Source organism: Fukomys damarensis, unplaced genomic scaffold (genome assembly GCF_012274545.1).
Source record: "Fukomys damarensis isolate Sample0158 unplaced genomic scaffold, DMR_v1.0_HiC HiC_scaffold_22, whole genome shotgun sequence".
Classification (NCBI taxonomy): Eukaryota; Metazoa; Chordata; class Mammalia; order Rodentia; family Bathyergidae; genus Fukomys; species Fukomys damarensis.
Window position 1 is genome coordinate 28313868 of NW_022900934.1, and position 7944 is coordinate 28321811.

Sequence of the window (7944 nt, forward strand, 5' to 3'; positions counted from 1 at the left end):
TCTCCAGCGCCGCGCCCGCGGCCGGCGAGGGCGCTCGGAGAGTTAGCGCCGGGAAGCACAGGGAGAGGGGTGAAGGACTGGGGGGAGTGCGGGGGATGCGCGTCCCTCCTCCTCTCCCTCCTCTCGGGGCTTATCTATCTTGCCTGCGCCGGGATGGTTGAACCTGGGCTCGGAACCCGTGGTTCCGGGTCTCGGGGACCAGGCTGGGGGAGGGGCTGAAGACCCCTCCTCAGCCACGAGGAGGCCCTGCTGCGCCGAGCTCAGGTGCCCGCCCTCTCCCTGCCCCTTCTCCCCTGCACACACACACACGCACACACACACGCGCGCGCGCGCGCGCGCGCATACGCATACGCACGATCCCGGGTAGGATCTGACCCCTCTGAGATACACACGTCCAGAATCACTGGCGCGTCGGGCTCCATGGCACAAAGGCGCCACCTGAAGGCTGAAAGAAAGCGTCTGGGGAGCCTCTGTCCCTGGTCTGTGGGACAAGAATGTTCTGGGATGTAGCCGGGGTCACAAAAGCCACTCTCTGAGGCCCAGCTGCAATGCCTCTGCTGAGAAGCTCACCGGCCGACACTCACCCCACCCCCCCACCCCCAGCGGCCGCTCATCTGGGCTTTCCTGTCGTCTGCATTAGCGCCCTTATCTCTGATGTGATTGTCTGTTGAAGGGCAGCCTGCTCCATCAGATGGCAGCTCCTGGAGAACAGGGCCCAAGCTATATCCCACAGACCCCAGCATGGAGGTATGGTGAATAGGTAGTGAGTAGGATGACTGTCTCCGCTCTTTTCTTGAAAAGGCAGAGAGGAAAGGTGTGCTAAGGAAAGTGAGGGGCCCAGTGCACAAAACTCAAGGAGACATAGAGATTTGGAATAACCAAACGTTTCCCCTTTTGCAAGTAAATTTGACCTTTGTTTACTTGTCAATATCAGCAAATATAGAAGATGAGCCTGGAGTATCTTATAGTACCAGGAAATCTTTAAAAGCTCAACGCGCGCACACACACACACACACACACACACACACACACACACACTGATGGGGGGGATGTCAAAGGACATAGGGCAATTTAAAGAACTCTCAATGGCCATAATGAAAAATTTAAACAACAAAATAAAGTAATATTGGGTTGTAACAAAATATGAAATAAAGCCGGGCGTGGTAGCACACGCCTGTAATCCCAGCACTCGGGAGACTGAGGCAGGAGGATCGCTGCGAGTTCGAAACCAGCCTCGGCTACATTGTGAGTTCCAGGTCAGTCTCAACTACAATTGTGAGACCCTGTCTCAAAAAAACAAAACAAAACAAAAAAAGAAATAAATATCTATGTGTTCATACTGATATAAATAACTGAACAAATAAATGAGTAAATGAAGAGGAGAGATAAATTTCCCATGCAAAATTCCAAATAGGTGCCTACTTGGTCCCCAAGGAAGGAGGTCATAACCCCTGAATCCTGAAGTATGGCTTGCATAGTAACTTGCTTTCCAAGTTACAAGATGGAGAGTGAAACTGAATTTATAGTGGAGAACCCTGACATACCTGGTTACCTCAGCCAGGTGGCCATGCTCTACATCAAGAGTCAGGTCATGACTTGACAGTGTCCACACTTGATATAATGTGGTACAAATGGTGCATTTTTTCTGGGGCCTTCAGTCCTCAACCCGTGACCCCAGTCTAACCATGAGATAAACATCAAACTAATGCCAACTTTTATAAAGATATTTTATAAAATTTCTTACTAGTTTTCCTCAAAGCTGTCAAGATCATTAAGAGCAAGGAAAGTCTGAGAAATTGTCACAAACAAGAGAAGCCTAAGGAGACACATCACAGTGAAATATAGTATGATATACTTGATGAGCTTCTGGAAAAAAAGAAAAAGTACAGCACATAAAAACTGGGGAAATGTGAATATAGTATAAGCTTTTGCTAATGATAATGTGTCAACATTGGGTCATTAATTGAAACAAATGTGCTAATGTAAGATGCTAATGATAGGGAACACTAGTGGTGGGATACATAGTAATTCTCTGCCCTACTCTTTGCTTTATAAATTTAAAAGTGTTCTAAAAAATAATTATGTTGCTAGGGCAGGGAATTTAGCTCAGTCGTTCCTCTGCCTGCCTCACAAGAACAATGTCCTGAGTTCAATCCATGGTACAAAAAAAAAAATATGTTGTCATTTTTAACAGCAGCAGGAAAAAACTGTAAATAGCTGGCTGAAAATTATACCTTGGGCTTCCTGAGTATGGTAATGCAGGTACCTGGGCAGATCCAAAGTCTTGACTCTCATGGATATGAAAGTTTTTAAACCAGGACTGGTCCTGCACCTACCCAGTGGGACTTCCATTTTGCACCTGAACAGTTCTGCTCCAGTGAAGGCAACAGGACTTCTGTTCCGAGGAGCACCCTGATGGCACTGAGTGCCAAATGGAAAAAATTGAAGTCCCTGTCCTACATCTTCTGGGATAGGTCAGTGCAAGAGTGGCTTATGGTCATCTGTTGAGTCTGAATGTGTACTTGAACCTAAGAAGATCCCATTTGGACTTTGCAGTGGGTAATACACCTGGGTGTGATGCTCTCAGATTTGCACTGTGAAAATCTTCTCCTGGCAGGTCTCATGTCCAGAGGGACAGGAGAGAAAACAGACCGTGTTGGAGGTTATTGTGGTCATGTTGGCATACACAGTCATGTTATACACAGTAATTACACACAAAAATTAGCTGTAATTATGTGCCACACATACTGTGTATTTGTGAAAGGAACAATGGGGAACTCTTATTAAAGCATCCTCTGAATCCAGAATATTCTGAAGGATAGTGGAACATAACATGATTTTAGATGGTACATACATAAATATGTGGTTGGTTATCTATTGCTATATAACATAACACCCCAAAATGTAGCAGCTTAGTAGGAAATCATCGTTTATTTGCTCACAGTTTTCTAGTGTGTGCCAGTCTCAGTGGAGGCAGCTCAGTTCTTTTCCATATGGTGTCACCTGGGTGGCATGAACAGCTAGGAGGTAGTGGGGGCAGCTTGGTCATCACCCTGTATCTGTAGACTTGGCGATCCTTGTCATCTGGGGGTTTGTGTCCTCTTCCACATGGTCCCTTCATGTGGCCAGGTTGGGCCTCCTTACACAGTGCTGGTCTCCAGGTGGTCAGAATGTGCACATAGCACTCAGTGGCTGATTTCCCTGAGCACTAAAGAGGAAGCTCCTAGGCCTTCTTAAGATTGAGGCCTGGACCTGGCCTAGCATTTATTTTTTCACTGTATTTCACTGCTTACTATAGGTCACAGGCCAGCCTGATTTCAAGAGGAGGAATCTGTATAAAGTTATGAACATTGACAGACATGGATCATTAAGGATCACTAAGTAACAATCTTCTTTCACCTACGCTCTAGCTACACACGTGATTATCTTCAATGGCTAAGTATTCATTTTAAATCATTTCAGAAAAATCTTTAACAAGCTCATGAAGCCACAGTTGTCATGGATAATATTGCTTATAGTAGTGGCAGAAAAAGAAATGAGTGCCTATGCAGCTGATGCAATGGAAATGTCCATTTTCCTCCAATACTCACTCACTCCCTCCCCCCCCTTTTTACACTGGGACAAAATTCTTGGTTAGTGCAAGCACAGTGCATCCAGAACAAGTATTCCATTTTTCAGCCACTCTTGCTGCCAGGTATGGCCAAGTGGATGATAAGACATTAGGATATCAGAGGAGGTAGTATAGGAAAAAATGCATTGTATCCTGAAAGGAAGGAATCCTTCCTTCTCTTCTCCTTGTCTTTTATGCTGTAAGAATGTAGGCATGATGGTTGGTACATGAGCAGCCACTTTGGACCATGAGATAGAAGCCCATTAGAATGGGAGAGCAATAAACCTGAAGGAACCTTAGTACCTGATGACCAAATGAAAATAACAGCCTGCAATAATTTCTCATATTTTTATGTGTGAGAGAAATAAATTGCTTTACTACTACTATTATTTAGGATTATCTGTCACCTTGAAGGAGTATTTTTATGTAATATAGTCAATTTAAAGATAAACATAAGTATATCCAAGTAGAAGTAGGAAACATGGAAAGGAGGCATATATGTGGCTGAATGTTGGAACACCAATCCAGCCTTGTGTGTTTCAGATGAGAAAACCATGAAGCCAGGCTGGAGAAAGCCCAGGAAGTGATAGGAAACAAGTAATAAAATAACCCAAATGAGACTAAAGTTCACTGGCAAAGAGGTGGGAAGGAAAGTGTTCCTGGAAAAGGAAACAACCTTACAAGGCCAGGGATGAATAGCAACAAATTTTTGTATGTTTATTTTTTTGATAACTATTCCTATAGTACTCCCTACCTCCACATATGCCAGGCTTATGTTTTACAAATATCAGTGCAGTCATCTTAGCTACCTATCACCTAGCTCTATTATTATCTCCATTTTAGGAAAATTGAAGTACAAAGTGGTTAAGAGTTCTGTATCCAAAGTCATACACTGATATCGAAACCAGACCTCAGCTTGGTGCTCTGAACCACTATGTCAGGTTTCATTATTTTGAAAGCAGTTGCAAAATTCTCAAGAGTTTGCTAATATTCATCCCATTTCCACATTTGGGAAAGCCAAGGTCCAAGGAGAGAAGAGACTACTATGACCACACTGCCACCCTGAAGTTGCAAAAGTTCAATCACACTAAAGGGCTTCTGTCTTCCAGGTTGATTTGGGGACCTAGATAAACCTCAAATCCCAGGGCTCCTTCTCCCTCATTGTGTACCTGTGTCCAAATCTGGCTGAGCTCTGGTGTTTGGGTTTGTTTATTTGTTACTTCTTTACCCCTGGCTCTAGCCTGGCTCATCTGCTTTCCCTAAAGCTGTAATGCTTTTATGGAGCAATTCTGATCTCTCAGTAATAGGAACTGGCTCAGGGATTTGAGGAAATAAATCAGGGGCCACACTCCAGACCCTGGAGGAATGTCTACCCACCCATACACGAACACACATCTTTTGTCACTCCTACCAGCTCCTTCCTTCTGCCTGGTCTGTCTAGCACACTCAGCCTTGGGGAATTAAAAACTGAGGTCCTCTGTTCTCTCCCTGATGAGAAAGTGGGAGGAGAGAGGAAATGGATACCCATAACCTCAGCCTCTGTTGTAAGACTTGAATAGGCTAAAGTGACTCCATGCTAATAGGCCAGACTGTGCTTCTTCATATGCTAATTGCTACCTTGGTTAACAGCCCACCCAGGGGCAAATGGTTTGACAAAAGGTGACCCTAGAACATTTCCTGCATAAGATAAGCAATGTGTTTGCAGTCTTGTTCTGTGAATTCCCTGACTCTTTGTTTAGAAAAACCTTATAAAAAGTACCTCAGCCCCTGAGCAGTTGCCTCTCTGAGCCACCTGGTTCTGGGAGTGCCGTCTGGCCAGACTAATAAAGGTCTTTTACCATCTAGCCTGGTGTGTTCCTTCCTGGGTTTCTCGGTTCTCCGTCGTGTTCCCAGAGCCTCGCTGGGTGTTAGGGCCTAGCATCGTGGAGGCCTTTTGGCTGCTCATGCTCCATGAAGTGGAAGTGAGACTTTAGGTCTTACACTGTGAGAGCAAATATCCCCACCCTCAGTCCCTTGAAGGCAGAGACCCTGTCGTCTCTCATCTATGTGCCAGCACAAGGCTTAGTGTCCCAGATGCACTAGATTAGCTACATTCAAGCCACTCTCTTGAGAGAGGGTTGGCCCAGGAGGAAAGAAGGGGATAGAGGTACTTGATAGAGCTGCTCCTGTATGATGGTCCTTTTGTGTCTTCTTACTTGGTCCTCAATGTTAGCACAGGTTGGCAGCACAGAGCTCATTCACTGGAGGAGGGAACTGAGATTCCTGTCAGCACAGCCACTGGCATCAGTCCAGCCACTGCTAGCTGAGGCCAAGGATACTCTTCTCAATGTCCCAGCTGCTTCACTGGAGGGTCCAGACTCATCAGAGTCAGGCTGCCCTTTTCCCCTGACAGAAATGTGCAGGACAGTGTAATGTATACATGGACATGTGAAAGGAATGTATAGACCACATATATACAGGAAGCATGTTTATAGAGCAGAAGGACTTTAATGCCTGTGTAGAGAACACTCACGTTGTTATGGTCTGTGCTTAGACGTCCCTCCAAAGCCTCATGCAGATGAGGTGGGACTTTCTCTTTCAGAGGTAGTTGAATTCTAGAATGTGTGATGCTGGGGTTAAGGGCCTGTGATTACTAAACCACTACATGTGAGGGATTAGTTTGGCACCGCCCTAATCGTGGTAGTGTGAATAAGATAAAATGGGCAGAAAGATGCTGTTAAACTTTTCTTGTTACCTTTGCTACCTTGTGCTCATCCTGTTGTTTCTCCTCTGTGATGTCTGTTTGTCGTCACTGCCTTGGAGTCAGCTGACTATGGACTGAAACCTCTATGAACTGTAAACTAAATAAACTCCTTCCCCTTTAACTTTTGGTGCAAGGTATTTTGTCTCAGCAATGAGAGAAAAGTAACACACATGTATAGCACAGATGTGTGCAGAAAGAGGTTCTGGGAATATATGTATATAAGTCACATACGGATAAAGACTGTCTTAGCCCACTTGTGCCACTGTAACAAAATTCTTGAGATTGAGAACAGAAATTTATTTCATAGAATTCTGGAGTCTGAAATAGTCAAGATCAAGACACCATCACTGGTGTCTGGTGAGGGCTGCTCTCTGCTTCCTAGATGGGGCCTTGTTGCTGTGTTCTCGGACTTTGGAAGACAGAAGAGGACAAGTGCACTCCCTTCAATATTGAGCCCTTTTATAAGGGGGCCAATCACCTCCCACTAACCAGACTTCTTCTTACACTGAGGAATACATTTCAGTATAGATTTTGGAGAGGACACCACTTCTCCAGCCATAGCAGACATGCTTGTAGGTTAAGTTCACCCAGAAGTAGGCAAAAGAGGAGAATTCAAGTGCAAATGTTCTATTTGAAGATCATCCTAGGAAACACAGTAGAGGAATGAGGGTGTGAGACCAGGAAGAAAGGGCAACCAGTACCCCACAGGTGCATCTGTGGGTAGATAACTGCCGAGAGCAGCTGGGGCTCAGTCCTGCTGGGTTGAGTGTCATACTGCCAGAGGGTTGAGGGAGAGAGGGTTGTCTTAGTCACTTTCTTGTTGAAAGGACAACATACACAAGACCCACAACTTAAAAGAGAAGAGGTTTTTTTGGCTCACACTCTTAGTTCATGGTTAGCTGGCTCCCAGGCAGAAACAGGATGGCAGAGGGACATAGTGGAGGAAAATGTGCTAAACTCATGGCAGTCAGGAAGCAGAGAGGAGGAGCTGAGGACAAGAATATACCTTCCTACATCATCCTTCTGGTGACCCACCTCCAGCCAGGCCAACTTCCTAACAGTATATTCAGCTACTGAACTCAACAATCACCTTCCTCACATGAGAATTTTGGGGGAACATCTTAAATCTAATGCATAACATTTGTAAGACCTAAAGTCTCACTTCCACTTCACGGAGCGTGAACAGCCGAAAGGCCTCCACGATGCTGGGCCCTAACACTCAGCGAGGCTCCGGGAACACGACGGAGAACCGAGAAACCCAGGAAGGAACACACCAGCCTAGATGGTAAAAGACCTTTACTAGTCTGGCCAGACGGCACTCCCGGAGCCAGGTGGCTCAGAGAGGCAACTGCTCAGGGGCTGAGGTACTTTTTATAAGGTTTTTCTAAACAAAGAGTCAGGGAATTCACAGAACAAGACTGCAAACACATTGCTTATCTTATGCAGGAAATGTTCTAGGGTCACCTTCTGTCAAACCATTTGCCCCTGGGCGGGCTGTTAACCAAGGTAGCAATTAGCATATGAAGAAGCACAGTCTGGCCTATTAGCATGGAGTCACTTTAGCCTATTCAAGTCTTACACATTGTCCGAG

The 7944-nt window shown here is 45.4% G+C and overlaps 1 protein-coding gene across 1 annotated transcript in view; it reads right to left on the reverse strand.

Moving 5' to 3' along the window:
- Positions 1-494, reverse strand: part of Tmem74b (transmembrane protein 74B) — a 16515-nt gene extending 16021 nt beyond the window's left edge. The window contains exon 1 of the mRNA XM_010612909.3: positions 393-494. The gene's annotated coding sequence lies outside the window, so the exon portion shown is untranslated. The remainder of the gene's footprint in view (positions 1-392) is intronic.
- Positions 495-7944: the final 7450 nt, after the last annotated feature.